Source organism: Falco cherrug, chromosome 4, assembly GCF_023634085.1.
Source record: "Falco cherrug isolate bFalChe1 chromosome 4, bFalChe1.pri, whole genome shotgun sequence".
Taxonomy (NCBI): Eukaryota; Metazoa; Chordata; class Aves; order Falconiformes; family Falconidae; genus Falco; species Falco cherrug.
The window spans coordinates 32,489,866-32,505,368 of NC_073700.1; positions in this window are offsets into that span (position 1 = coordinate 32,489,866).

The following is a 15,503-nucleotide window of genomic DNA, read 5'->3' on the forward strand; positions in this document are numbered from 1 at the left end:
GTCTGCCGTTTTCCTGTTGTTAACCATGCCCCTTGGCATGAGTGATGGATCAAGACCACACGAAATAGACTCTTCTACATGAAATAAAGACTGAAATGGAACAAAACATGTTGATCTCAATATGCAATAATAGTGATTACAATCAAGCAAATGAGTAAGATCTATTTCTTCTTTTATCGTTTGTGTCATACTGAAGTAGTGATCTGTACTTATATATATTTTTTCCCCCAGATTGGTAATCACCACCACCAAACACATTTTGTCAGCTATGGAAATCGTGATACAATTAGGAAATATAGAAGGAAAAATTATTTCTCATTAATACATAATGATCAACATTAATACAAATACTATTTAATTTAGAAGAATGGCTACATTAACATAATTGTGTTGCTCCAGTTAAAGGGCGCAAACATTCTCCACTGAACCTACTCTGAATTATTGTTTTCTACCTTTTGTGAAGCTTCAGCAGTTGTGATTTCAATTTTTCCTCTCTTCAGTTTACAACTTACTGAATTTAGTAAAACTGAAAGAATGGTGAGGAATAGAGAAGCATCCTTTTGATGATGTTCTGTCACATTCATAGCTAGAAATTAAGCAAAAGAAAGGAACTCAAACAATTTTAGTATCTTGGAGGTTGGTGCAAGCCCACAAAAACAAACTAATAAAAGAAGTCTTTGTCAGGAGTGTCGTTCTACCACATAAAATGTGAATCAACAATATTTTTCACTGGTTCTAGCAGTTAGCTTCTTCTGACATGACAGACTTCACTGACTACAGGGTAAAGGACAATATTGACCCTCAACAGAACAGGAAAAATAGAGTAGGAGCACTAGGGTGTAAAAAACACTCAATGTACTTCAAGATAAAAAAAAAAAAAAAGAGAATTATTTAAATTTGACAGACAAGAAAAATGTCACCTTCTCGTAGTCAGAGATTGCTATAAGTTGTAGTAAGCGATTCACTATGCACAATTAATATAATCACAGCTTAGCTAAAATCCATGGGAACCTTGCTATTGGCAAAAACAGAGCCAGAAGACACTATCCACAGTTTCGGCCACATGAACAGTGAGAATACTTCCCAAATCATAGAACTATAGTCTAAAGGCTACTGGATTTAGGGAAATCTTCCCATTTACTTCTGCATACTTCAGATGAGGCCCCAAAGGAAGGTTGCATTTAGTCTCTTCTATTTTGCAGATACCTGAAAGGGATCTGCTTGGTGCAGATCATTTCACTTACAGTTGGTCATACTGGCTGTATTAATATGCCTCCAAAAGCCACAAAACAACTATGTTTTCCATGTGTATGGTGGTGTTCTGGTTTTGGCTTTTTTGTGGGTTTTCTTTTGTTTTGTTTAGGTGCCCCTTCTCAAAAAAATCCTCTTGAATATATTCAGTAGATTTTTCTATGAGATTTTGAAATTTCATGCAACTTCATAGAATTTGTTTAACTTTAAATAAAGAATCTTAAGTGCCCTTTTCTCATCGACAGACAGGCAATTAGTCCCCTCTAGAGATAAAAAAAATAAATATTCTCTTTATTTGATCTTGGCATCTACTCTTCGGCAATCAGGATCACTGTAACAGAGTCACATCGTTGTACCAGAGCAGAATTCAGCCCCGTGTTCGTATATTGATAAGACTTCAGGTTAAGCACTCATTCAGGTGAAAATAGTGCAAATGTTTTAGTTTGAACACCTGCCTCTTCGGAGACTTTTCAAAGCCTTCCTTCAATTTATTGGTGAATAATTTCTGCCAGAGCTTGAAATGCTCTCTCCTGGCAGGCTCTGGCTTCCTGGCCTACACACCGCTGAGGTGCAGCACTGACTGAAGACCCATCAAGTTATGCACTGTGGTTTTAGAGGCTGTGAATATAAATGAGCAAACTCTGCTTTAGAGCTGTGTGTACATTTCTGCTCTGCAAACTTGCTGCTCCGGGGGCAGAAGGAGCCTGCAGCAAATACACCAGAGAATTTGGTGCTAAAATTAGTTTGCATTGTATCAAATCACTTTAGTCTTTTCTTGTGGAAAATTGCTGTATGCTTAGTATGTTTAGAGAAGGGATTTTCAATCTTTTGATTTATGGACCCTAAAAAATGTTCCAGTGAGAGTGTGGAACAGTCACATCTGTAGACTCTGCATATAAAGTTGCTTTTCCTGAACCCCTCAGAAGCAATAGAAAAAACCCAGAAGGTCCATAGATCACAGGTCAAAACTTACTTGCTTGAAGCAAAAGATAAATTAATAACTATCTGTAATCAGATTTTTTTTCTCCCTTTTTCCACACTAAAGGTTTCACACACACCAGAGTTAATGATATATAGAAAAGAGGGCTCCACAAGTTATTGACATTTCATTTGCCATCCAGACCAAACATCAAACAAAATATTCAGATTCACATGGCTCAAAAAAAATATTCTTGCTCAAATGAAAAATCGTAATGTAAACAAAGGGCTAAGAAAGCATAACCAGCAGTGCCTGCCCCTCCTGTGTCACCCAGTTCCCAGTACACAAAACATTAACCTGGGAAGCAGATGGATACTCCTGTTTTGCTGACACCCCCTGGAACTTGGCACCAGTGAGTTGAGGATTCATCACAACAAACCAGCCCATCTCCCAGCTAAGCAGCCTCAGCGCCTAATTAGAAGCTCACAGCGCTGTGCTTTCTAGCTCAGCAGCTACTCAATCGCTTTATACAAAGGAGAATAGAATCCCTTGGGAAAAGAGCTGTGTCAAGGTCCCCTCTCTCCTCCCCACTTTAGCTATCCCACAGGAAGATGACCAAGACATCTACCTGCAGAGGGAAATTATATGTGTTCAGCCTTCTTCAAGCTGAGGAAGGGTACTTTCCAGACTACTACAGTGTTTTATGTCTAAAACGTTCGTTGTTCTCCCTTTGTGACATGTTTCTCCTCTGAATGTTTGCAACTTCAAGTCAAAAAGTCCAATGATCTTGACTGAAACCTGCTGTTCAGCTTTATTTCAAGGTCTCTCTCACACAGCTCACTCAATGCCATTACAAACCTTTTATTCCCCGATACACATTTGTGTTTTAAGTAATACATTTACTGATGTGATCTCAGGCTCCTCAGTATAAAGTGATACGTATGTAAAACAAGCTCATCTGTTATGCAAACCCAGGAGATTTATAAAAATAATATTTTTTAAGTCTCTTTTTCCCTTTCTAGGTCACTTAACCTTTGCTTTAACAAGTGCTAATCCCCTGCTATAGATTAATCACTACAAAGTGCCAGAAATTCCCTGTGCTGATTACTGTAGTTTGAGGTTAGCAAGAATTGCTATGACCAACAACCCTGCTTGACCCCTTTTACAACAACTAGGTAAAAGCTCATGCTGGAGTACTTCAGAGGCAACCTATTTGACCAACAATCATAACTTCATTCAGGAAAATAATGCTGAATGTGACAATGCTTTGAAGCTGCAATCAGAAGTAATTAAGTACATACTTAACACACATGTTTACATGTTTTTGTTTAACTGTGATGTCTACTGAATATTTTCAGGGTAAAATAAATAAAATTTTCAGGGTAAAAAAACTTGTAGTGTTGACTAAATAATTTCTTCCCACTCACCCCCACCAAAAACACATCCAGTCTCAATTTAAAGAGTTTAAGGGATGATGAATCCATCACTTGCCATAGCTATATGATCTAGAGCCTAATTAACCCTCTCTGTTCCATTGTACCTTCTTCATTGTTGTGTCATTCATTCATTGAATGTCTTTAGTTTTGCTCAGTCTTCACTACTTTTTGGTCCTAGTCCTGTCCTCCCCATACTTTGATTTTCTTGGCCTTTCTTGCTGCTCTCTAATAAAGAGCAGATATTTTTTCTGAAATATTATATCCTAATAAACACCTGTAGAAACTGATAATTTTTTAGAGACAAGAAGAGTGAGAGCCTGGTATGCAGCTCTAGCTTACCTGAAGCGTAAATGACTGACACCAAGACCTCATTTGTAAGACACATGGCCTGACCAGCAGTAAGACTTACTGTACAAGCACTCAGAACTCATTAACCAAATAGATGTTTTAGTACTTGGTACTCCATGGGCTGTCGGACAGTAAGTAACTGGTATTATAACCACTCAGTTGTCTCCATAATGGTATTTTTAAAGTAATTTAGATTACAGATTCCAAATGCTATGGTCAACTGCTGCAACATATGGCCCTGCTTAAAGAGGGGCTTGGACCACATAACCTCTAGAGGTCCCTTCCAACCTCAACTGTTCTGTAATTATGTATACACGTATTCTTAATATGAAGCTAATAGGTACATTGCTAATAATCCTTTGCACTGAATATAGTCAACACTTTGACCTGAAAAACCGATGGATCTATCAGGCAATGATGTTAAAGTCAGTAATATTTCTTAATTTTTTCCTTCTCAGTAATGAGTGGAACATGAACAGTCTGTAGATGCACATACCCTTGCAGGTTTAAGCGTCCTTAGAAGTTCCTTCATGCAACTAAAATACTTAAACAACTTTGTTTGTTTCTTGCTGCTTAGCATGAAAATGTCTGTTCAAAGCTGGTATTCTATAAAATGGTGCTTTAGTTTTTGTTTTGGTCCAATGGATCAATTCTCTTGTCCTCCAAAATCCTCCTATCAGCAGACACTCTGCCATAAGTTTGCCCTTTAATACAGTGCAGACTAGGTCAGATATGCTGAAGTGCAGAATTGCAGGGGAAGTCCAGAAACAGAAGTTTCACATGGACTGAAGGCAGGTTTTTTATTTGTACAAGTACTCTGCCATTTGCCAAGACATGAGGCCATAGCATTGCCAAATTTTATCCTGGAGAGCCAGAGCCAAATGCTTATGGTCTAAAACTATGACACAAACCACTGCTCAGCAAATTCCATTTTTATCTCCTGCTTTGTTAAGTTTCTTAAAACTACATAAAGTTTGAAGCAGCAGCAGAAGAATAGTAGTAAAAGTGTTTTACATTTTGACAGTTGTGTTCCACCCAAGCACCCACTACTGTAAACTCCACGTCAGATCCGTCAAACAACCAAAAGCAATCATTCTGAACCACTACTACCAGGCACAAGGTAGATTTTAGGTAGGCCCACTTAGAAAAAGCAACACCATAATTATGCATACTCTTAGTATGATCTGACTTTCACCTTATGTCTGGAGAGGGCTCTGTTACCAAGTTCCATTAGAAGGAAGTAGAAATGAACACAGAAGTTACTTCAGGATGCTGAGCAACTAACGTGGCTTTCCAAGATTTGGATCCTTATTTGCAAAGAAATTTGGTTAGTTGAATACAAATGGTTTCCAGCTTAATTATGAGGCACAGAGCTTTAGCCTTCCAGTTCATGTAAACAGAAAAGTCATGGTTTATTGGGATCGTGTGGCAAGGTTTTGGTAGCAAGGGGGCTACAGGGTGGCTTCCGTGAGAAGCTACTAGAAGCTTCCCCTATGTCCAACAGATTCAATGCCAGCGGCTCCAAGACAGACCCACCACTGGCCAAGGTCAAACCCATCAGCAACAGTGGCAGCAACTCTGGGACAACATATTTTAGAAGGGGGGAAAAAAACCTCTACAGCAGCAGCCAGGAGAGAGGAGTGAGAGTATGTTATGTGAGAGCAGCGGCCCTGCAGCCCCCAGGGCAGCGCAGGAGGAGGCCCGGGGTCTCCAGGTGTCGGAGCAGGGATTCCCTGGCAGCCTGTGGAAAGCCCATGGAGAGGCAGGCTGTGCCCCCAGCCCGGGGAGGTTAACGGGGGTGGGTGGGGGGTGGGCAGATCCCCACCTGCAGCCCATGGAGGACCCCGTGCCGGAGCAGGTGGGTGCCCGAAGGAGGCTGTGACCCCATGGGAAGCCTACGCTGGAGCAGCTCCTGGCAGGACCCGTGGGCTCATGGAGAGAGGCCCAGGCTGGAGCAGGTTTGCTGGCCGGGCTTGTGACCCTGCGGGGGCCCAGGCTGGAGCAGCCTGTTCCTGAAGGGCTGCACCCCACGGATGGGACCCAGGCTGGGGCAGTTCACAAAGAACTGCAGCCCATGGGAATTTAATGGAGAACTGTCTCCTGTAGGAAGGACCCCACACTAGAGCAGGGGAAGGGTGTGACAACCCTCCCCCTGAGGAGGAAGGAGTGGCAGAGACAGCATGTGATGAACTGAACACAGCCCCCATTCCCTATCCCCTGTGCCGCTGATGGGGAGGGAAAGAAAATGGGGAGTGAAGTTGAGCCAAGGAAAAAAGCGAGGGAGGGGGGGGGGAAGGTGTTTTTAAGGTTTTGTTTTATTTCTCATTACCCTACTCTGATTTGATTGGTCATAAACTAATTTCCCCAGGTTGAGTCCATTTTGGCCGTGACTGTAATTGGTGAGTGATCTCTGCCCCTCCTTATCTGGACGCACAAGCCCTTGTGTTATGTTTTCTCTGCCCCATGAAGCAAGGACTGGAGCGATAGAACAGCTTTGGTGGGCACCTGGCATTCAGCCAGGGTCAACCCACCACACATGACTTAGACAATAAGTTTATAGTGCTAGTCATAAATCACAAGCATCGATTATTGTTCTACCTCGTGTATATTAAAAGTCTACACTAAACATTCACTGAGATATGGTATACAAACCTAGGAAAAAAAGCCCACCAAATTTAGGAAGGGAAAAGATCACACTTAACTGTCCATGAAAATTTTAGCCAACTGCAGGTGTACTCAATTAACATCTCATTAAAAAAACCTCTTGAACTTCAAATAAGCTGTCAGCCTTGTATAGTGTAAATGAAGGGTATAATTGATAGCCACAGCAGTGCTAGGTTAAGTGCTTTAATAACATTCTGCCTCTCCAGAGAAAGTCAGCTCTGTTTCGTCAATACAAAGAATCCACGCCAAAGAAGTTTCATAGTTTAAATGAGTTTTCTCTAGCTGCAGCAGAATAAAGGCAATAAAGTCAGGGGGAAACTCAGCATAATGCAGCATGAGCTTTCTGTTTGCTTCTGGAATGTTTTCCTCTATTTAGCCTGTTTTCAAAGCAAAAATACAGCACACACACACCTTATTTACTTTGACGGGCTAATGGGTACAGATTATCTGTACAGCATAAAACACCAATGCATTCCCAAACATGTGGCCCCAATTCTGATATCACTTATGAATCTGTCTTTGCTAGAGGCAGATTTGCAAGACTGATTTAGGATACAGTAATCCTGCTCACTAGCAACTGGCCAGCACAGGTTACTTATTTCAAGAGCACCCGATGCAGCTACAAGTCAGGTCCTGTAGGCAGATATATTCCCTTCAACAGAACTACTTCAGAAGTGTCAGAGATCAGTATCTCATCCTCTCTGCTCCAGCCAACCAACTGTGAACTTCAGGAAGGTTTGAGTATAAAGCGATGTCATAAATCTAGACATCTAGTACATTGATTGATGAGACATGGAGGAGAAAAATATAACAAAGTATTTGATCCCTGGCCTTTTGCTCACTGTTATTGCTCTGGCCTTTGTACAGCAGAGGCTAACCAGGTGCAGCAGCTGTAAAAGAGCATCCATTTTCCATATGATCGTATTTTATGTCCTTGAAAGGAAAGGAGAACTGCATATTTCTGCTGTAATTTGAAGAGGACAAGTACCTCCAAGCTTCTTACACTTCAGTCAAGATTTCTCCAATTCTGATAGCTCATCTACCCCAGAGCTCACAGCAGTATCAAGTTTCTGGAGCTGGTGGGCCTGTCAGTCTGGAGGTCACTAGGTATCTGCAAGTTAATTCTAATGTGCTCCAGAAATTATAATTAACAAAAGCAATTCTCCAGTCAGATTAAATTTGGTCTGCACCCTCCCTGAAAATACTGGGAGGTCCACAAACTGAGAGAGCTTCAAAGTAGAGATTAATTGCTGGGGCGATTTTCCATCCTGGTATCCGTCTCCTTGCTAAACTTTTAATATTATCTGGGAAGTTGTGATTATGCCCTTGGTTTTCTTTTCTCTTTTCTGTACAGTTTTTAGCATCTTCAGTCTAATTAAGTACACCTGTGTCCTCTGTCCTGGTACATACAATAACCTCCAGGCAAGGGTTCTTGTCTTCCACATATCCTGTGTTTAACAAGTCCCTTGGACCCTCTTGGATGAAGATAATTTATGTGATTAAAACATTCATGCTACCTTTCCTCCCCTCAGCTCCCCTGGTTACTAAATGGCTAACTTTGCAGTTCCCTGGAGTTAAGTTCTGTTTAATCACAGGGAAGGCTCTCTAGCTCTCTCACAAGCAGAGACTGATACAGTTTTTGTTTTGTGAACAGAGCAGTTCAAATGAATGGCCAAACAACCAATTCTCAAGGTGCATCACTCTCCAAAAGAGGCAGATTTATGCCAGTTCTCTATCCTTTCAGTACTGGGAATGGCTGCGGAGATAAGTTTGCACTTACTCTATTATGTTTTGTGACCACACTAGGCTCTGTAGCTGTCTGTCTCAAACACAAGCAACTTATTTCCCATATCTTTATGGTCCAAAGTGACATAATCTTATTACTGAAAGTGAAAATACCATCTCTAAGAATTACATTCTTTCAAACAAGTAATACCAAAGTCTAAAATAAATTTTTTACCACCTTGGATTTCACATTTTGTATGAAAATGGGTCCACCTCAAAAAGCACTCATGGAAATAGTAATTCCTACACTACACGTGCACAAGATACTGAATCAAAAATACATTTCAACAAAGCCTCTCATGTTCAGCTCCTAAGTGATTTTCTAAAATCTAAGGTTGCAAGTGTCAGAAATTCTTGTGTGTGAAATCATTAAAACCATACAATTAAATAATTGTATGAAAAATCCAAGAATACAGTGGGGTTTTCCACACCTATGGATTGTTATTAATTTTACTGCAGTGGCTGGCAACAAGCAGTGATCTTGAGTTGACAGAAAGCTTCCCATAATGGGAATAAATTTTGGATCAGTTCCAAACCCCACTATGAAAGTCAGCACAATAACACGGCAGCTGCAGGAGATGAGACACTCTCAGGAGGCAAGAAGTCTTTGAGTACTTTCAGGCATAGCGCAGAACATCTCCTGCCTTCTCTCTCTTTTTCATTTCTACTAGTAAGGATCGTCATATGACTGAAAGGCAGTAAGATTTACTGGCTTTGACCATGTACTTTATCATATTTTGATCATCCTATGGCAGAGAGGAACCATACCTCAGAAGTGCCAGCCACATCATGGGAATCAAATTGTGCTCATTTTTGCTGTCACAACTCTATCTCCTGGGAGACAGTACTATTATTTTTCTGCTGAAGGTAGCCTCTCTGTTGTTTTAGGCTTTAAAAAAGAAAACAGAGGGGGGGTTATATTTGGCTTGGCTGGAGTTTACTTATTTGCTTATCTTGTGGGTGTTTGCCCTTTTCAACATTCCTTGCATCATACAGACATGTTTTCCCCCACGTAGCATGGCTTCACAATCTGCTTGATAGGAAGAACCAGCCAGAGTTAAAAAGTTTTTTCCAGCAGCTCAGCAATAACTAAAAGACCGATAGTGAAGCTGCCCAGCTGCACTTGCATGCAACTCTGCTCAGAAAGCAGAAGGCGCATAAAAAAACAACCAAACACCAAAATGATTCAGTAGCATCATCGTTCAAGACAAGAACCATGTGAGTAGTTCATTAGATCTGAGGTCTGACAAGTGATAACAGAGTTGCTTCATGTTTGCCAGCTTGTTGCTGCTGTTACTAGTATCACCAGTTACTCCACATTCCTCTTGCCCATCTGAAACTACCAATTTCATCAGAGTTTGGACATTGGGCTTAAAGTTTTCAGCAAAGTTTTTGATGAAAATATAATGAACTTTGTACAAAAACCATTAATAATTCCAGTCTAACATTAAAAAAGTTTTAAAAGGCAGAACTTCAACAGGAATTCTGGAGATGCAAATTGCAAAGGAAATCTCGTCTTTAATTTTTAATATATGAGAATCGTGACTCAATTCTGCTGCTTAGCCAGAAGTTCAAGGCGAGATTTAATACCTACAGTTTAGGCATTAAATCTTTCTTGGAAACCTATCAGTTGGGTCATTTGAAACTCGACTGGAAAAAAGCATTAGAGAAAAACTGCAGGGAACAATTTTCCAACAGTAAAAAGAAAAAAAAAAAGATTATTATAGCAGTCTTAATGCACATAATGGTATCTTCCCAAGAGATATGAAAAAAACCAAACCAAACAAAAAAAAACCAGTTCAAACTCTACCTGGCTGACAATCCCAAGGCAGTAGGCTCCTGAATTTTTTACTACTGATAATCTTTTTCAAAAGAATCACATATTTTCCATTTCTCACAACACAACAGTTGTTTCTAGTCTCAATCCCTTCGACTAGCGTATTGGGTACTGATTCTCTCCAAAAGTCTGACACATTCAAGTTTAAACAAATTGTGCTTTAATTTTAAATAATCTTTTCTTAGACAATGAAGAAGGTGGAATTATAAACCTGGGAAGAAACCAACACAGAATCCTTCACTAAAATCCTCCTCCATGATTTTAACTCTTCAAGTACTCCACAACTCTCCTGCACCACTGTCAGCTACCTGCCGTGCCTCACCCACATTAGCTCAGCCTCCTCTGCTGCATTTTATAGACATACACACACATGCTGGACCACTCAGCCCTTCCATTATCTTGTCAGCTGCTTTCTCCACAATGCAACTACAGTTTCAGCATCAAAAGAAAGGCTGGTAGATAGGACAAGATAGTTTAGAGATTTAAGCACTGCTTAAAAAAAGTGGCTTTTAAGCTTCCTAATTAAATGCATAGGGCACTGCATCTGCATAACTGAATTGAAAGACTTTGGGTCACATGCCTTATTAAAGCCTAAATGAGATCAGTGATGAGTGGCATGTTTTTGACAGACAGGGTTCCTCAGGGTAATCATTAGGCGTGGCCACTGAGAACAGAACTGAAAGTGTGCCCTCTGTTCCTAGAAAAATACTTAGAGACATTTCCTTCCCTGCTTCTGAATTCCCTTGAAGAAGGATCGGCTGGTTGACATTAAATGTCACTGCTTGCAATTAAGATCATTTTAACTACAACAGAACTCATTACTCCATTTGAGGCAATGTCCCAATCTTGGGAGGCCCTCTTAACCAAAACTACACCCACATGAATTACCCTTTTACAGCTCTGGCAGATAATCGGTAGTACCAGTTTAATGAACAGTATACAGCTTTTATCTCTGCCACTGGTAGAGCTTGACATTGCTGCTGAGTGTCACATGGGACTGCAAAGCCTCCCAGTCACCCCTTCTAGAAGCCATCTAAGAGCTCACTGTCTAATGCTGCATTATACCAGCTCCACCACTAGAAGAGCACTTCAGTGACTCTTCTTCACAAAAACTAGACAAGCCTGGCAGCAGCACACACTTGACTCCTCTCTGCTTCACAGTCCTGATCCCAGGAGCCATTCAAAAGAAACCAGACCACAGGCTATTAAACCACATGTTAATAACAAAACAAAGCAAGGTTGCTGGTTCTGCCTGGAGGTATCCTAAAACAGGCTGAAACTGAGCATCACGGCATGTGTTTGACTTCAGCAACAATGTTCATTAAGATGAGCCACCACCTGTAAGTCAAATTAGGTCTCTACCTTCCTTTTCATGGATAGTTTTGGGAAGTCATCACACAACCGAGCCACAGCTATACTTTCCACTGGTTCCCACTACAGTAAAGGGATAGGAGGTGCAGGGAGGGTTCCTCCAGCTGGCAAAGCAAGCAGGAGTCTGAAGGGGTTGTGTAGCTGCTGTAATCCAGCCTTTTAATGTGGTGCTGATGCTCCACTTCGAGACCTCCAGTCGCAATCAGCCTGCACACAGAGTCAAAACTGCCTATTTTCCCAAAATGCCCCCTGCCAGGGTTGCATTTAGGGGTGAATTTAGCCTTTCAATCTATATTATTTCAAAGTAACCAAAAGAGTTTAACAGAAGGAGGGGTCTGTTGAGTGATGAAAACACACGTATCTCCTATATATGCTACATAGGATAATACAAGAAAACAACTTGAGCAAGGTGATGGTCACCACATTGCAGTTGGTAAGACCTCTTTTGAAAGCAGTAAGCAATCTGGTAGAGAGATGTCATTAAAGAAAATCCTCCCACACTGATTAGATGTTTTTGAAGAACAGTATGGTAGGTCACAGTATAGAGATCAATGCAGCTTAAGCAGGCTTTTCATCACCAGAATTGCTGCCCATCACTACCCACTCACAGGCAGACCACACTGGAAAGTGATTGGCCTTCATACCATCAATCCACTTGCTAAGGGTTTTCTATCCTGCTGCTGATCTAAGTTAAGCACAGAGAAAAGGTTTATTCATGTAAAACACAAGCAAGAGAGAAGGGAAAAAAACTACAAAAACAAACCAACAAAACCCACAAAACCAAAAAATAAAACAAACAAAAAAAACCACAATCAAAAAGGAATATTTTTCTTGAGCCAATTTTTAAAATTACTAAGTAAATGTTCTGCCTCTGGCCACGTTCTGTCTCTGGCTTACTATGGCTTTAAAGTTCTCAGTAAGGCTTCATAGACAGAAGATTAAATTATCTGAACACTGTGTGGTGTAGGAAGAAGCTATCTAGCCCTGGAAGGATCTGAGCAGCCCAAGGGATACTCTAGTTTGATCCATGACAAGATTCCGGAAGAGCCTTAAATCAGTGGAGGTTCAGACTTGCATTATCCACTCTGCCTGCCTGCTCTGACAGAGGAGAACAGCCAGCCTGGCTTTGGTCTCATGACAGGTGGGAGTTCTGCTTAGAAAGAAAATTTCCTTTCGGAAGTATGTACTCAAACCAGGACATAAAAAGGCACACTCTGTCACTGCATCTTTCTCTTTCATTATATTCTTTCCCTAAAAGTACCAGGTGACCAAAGACATAACCTTCTGCTTCCATATTTTCATGTTGAAGGTGTGTCCTGCCCTTTCTCTGGACAGAAGCCAGTCAGGAGAAAAGGCCTTTCTGCATATCCCTGACATAGCACTCTGATTAGGATCTGAAATGTTTTTTCTCCTATTCAAGTTGGCACACACAGGCAAGAACGAAGCAGCAGCATAAGGCACAAGCAATCTGTCAGGAGAACAAATCAAGGATTTTGTGATTCACCAATCATATCAATAATTAGTAGTAATTTAAGTCGTCATTCCCACTACTAAATCCCAGCACACAGTTTCCTACTTCATGCAGAAAAATAAGTTTTGAACATTTGTTTTAGCCATTAAAGCCAGAAAACTTAGTACAGGTTCCAAAGAAACCCAATATGCACCCACAAGTACGTGCTTCACTTCATCTTGTTTTGACCTGTTGCAAGGATCACTGAGCTTAACACGAGATTGATCCAGAAAGTTTCCTCCACTCTGGTTAAATTCCTTTGAAGTCAGTGGGAGTCAGCACATGTACATGCAGATACATTCATAACTAAAAAACCAACAACCCCCCCCAAATAGTAGTCAATCCCAGTGACATCAGAAAGCAGAAAAATGAAAAAACCCTCAATAAATAAATGTACTTATAGCATATGTATATTGCAGATAACTAATAAGGAACTTTTTATACTTTTCATATATACACATGCATATAAATGGTGGGGCACGTGCATGAGCATAAGTGTTGTGTTGAAGGTTCAAAGGTTCAGAAAACATCTTAAAAAGCTGTTTACTCACAATACCAAAGAACACCAAGCAACCAAATTAGACTCTTTGCAGTTTAGCTGTAATCCAGAATCAATGCAGTTGCATTCTTATACTAAACTTCGATGTAGATGGATGCTACAGTACTCACCACTGAACAGAGGTCATCAGGAAGGTGGTTTGCCTCTTATTTACAGGCCTGTTTAAGTATTTCAGTTTGATTATAATTAATAAAGCAGGTATATTATTATAACCTATCTATTTGAACTAATCAAGCAAAGCACAGCAATGGGGAGTATGTCACTTTCTTACAGACTTTAAAGCCTAGAATTAATCAGAGAAAACTCTGGAAGATCCCAGTGTTTTCTGTCCTGGCTAGTAAGCTACTTGTTCGAGGTATTAATTTATGGAAGATAAGCTGGCAGATTTTATGCAATAGTGATCTCTCATAGGAGATATAGAAATTTAGGGGCAGCTAGCTTTAACATCAATAATCAAAAAGGTTTTTTCTAAAGTTGAAGCACTAATTCATTTCTAACATCAGTATGGTCCTAAAAATTATGGATTATATCTTTCAAAAAAAAAGTTCAAAACCACTATACCTAATAATTTATTTTGATTTCTTGGCTGTACCATGTCATAGCAGAGGTACAGTGCTGGCTGCAGTCTCAGTGTCAGCTCTTCATTCAGTGTACAGGTCTTCTGTATGCAGCGTTTTTTCTCCTCTCTGAAAAATACTATGTCATCATCACCTCTGTGAACACCAACTGGCATAGCTCTGGCTTGGGAACACAGGTCACCACAGATCATATTTCCTTGTTTTATTAATCATCTTGGAAGTAAAAGAAATAAAATTCTGGTCCTTCATAAAAAAATTTTCCTGAAGAGTGTGTCTTCGCATCCAAATTAACACACACAAATAGACCGCCTCCCTGCTCAGGATGCATAAGTGTCATTTTCCAGTACAGAGGGATTAGACATATTTTCAGAATAAACACGTTGCAATATAATTTTTATTTCCTTTATATTTTACAAACAGTAATTCCCCACCTCAGTATCTCATTAGATAAGGAAATTAAATGCAGACAGGTTACAGCATTTTCCAGGCCCCTTGTACAGATTGTGGGGGAAAAAAATAGTGAAAGTTGGCATCTCTATCAATACGACTAATTACTACTCATTTCCATAAGTCTTTCCCCAAAATCCATTATGTTATCAGAAAGTGAAATGGATTGTCAGCAAAGCCATCAGTGTTTCTATCTATAGAACTAATGAAATTACGATCAATAAGACTGCACAACTTGTGCCCATCCAACCCCCACCCCTTCTATATACTCTGGTGCTACTCACCCAGAGCACAAAGTGACAGAGTTGCAAAATGAATCTGAGCACATGTGACTACGCAGAACAGTGCTGCTGACCTCCATTGCTCTCACATCTAAGTCTCTGGACATCACCAGTCTACTCAGCTGCTGATTTTAAGAGAAAAAATAAAAGGGAAATAAGTTACCTGCATCCAAGTAAAGAAGATGTTGCCTGTGGTTTCACCAGAAACAAAAATTCACCTATTGGGCTTTAAAAGTGAGTAGGCTTCTTATGGATCATCTCATTCTCACAGCAACAGGATGAAAAGGCTTGAAAAAAATCCTTAGCCAAGGCTCTAGAGAATCCCCAAAGACTCACAAGCTTTCCTGATTCATGAGTGCACACAAAGTAGCAGGCTACAGAAAACCAAAAAGCACACCGAGAATAGCAGCTCTCACTCTAATGGGCTTTGTCCACCACCTGATGACAGACAAACCTTTCTGTCCTTCCTCCTGCCCCTGCCCCCAGTGCATACTATTGAGTTATATACTCATGCAAT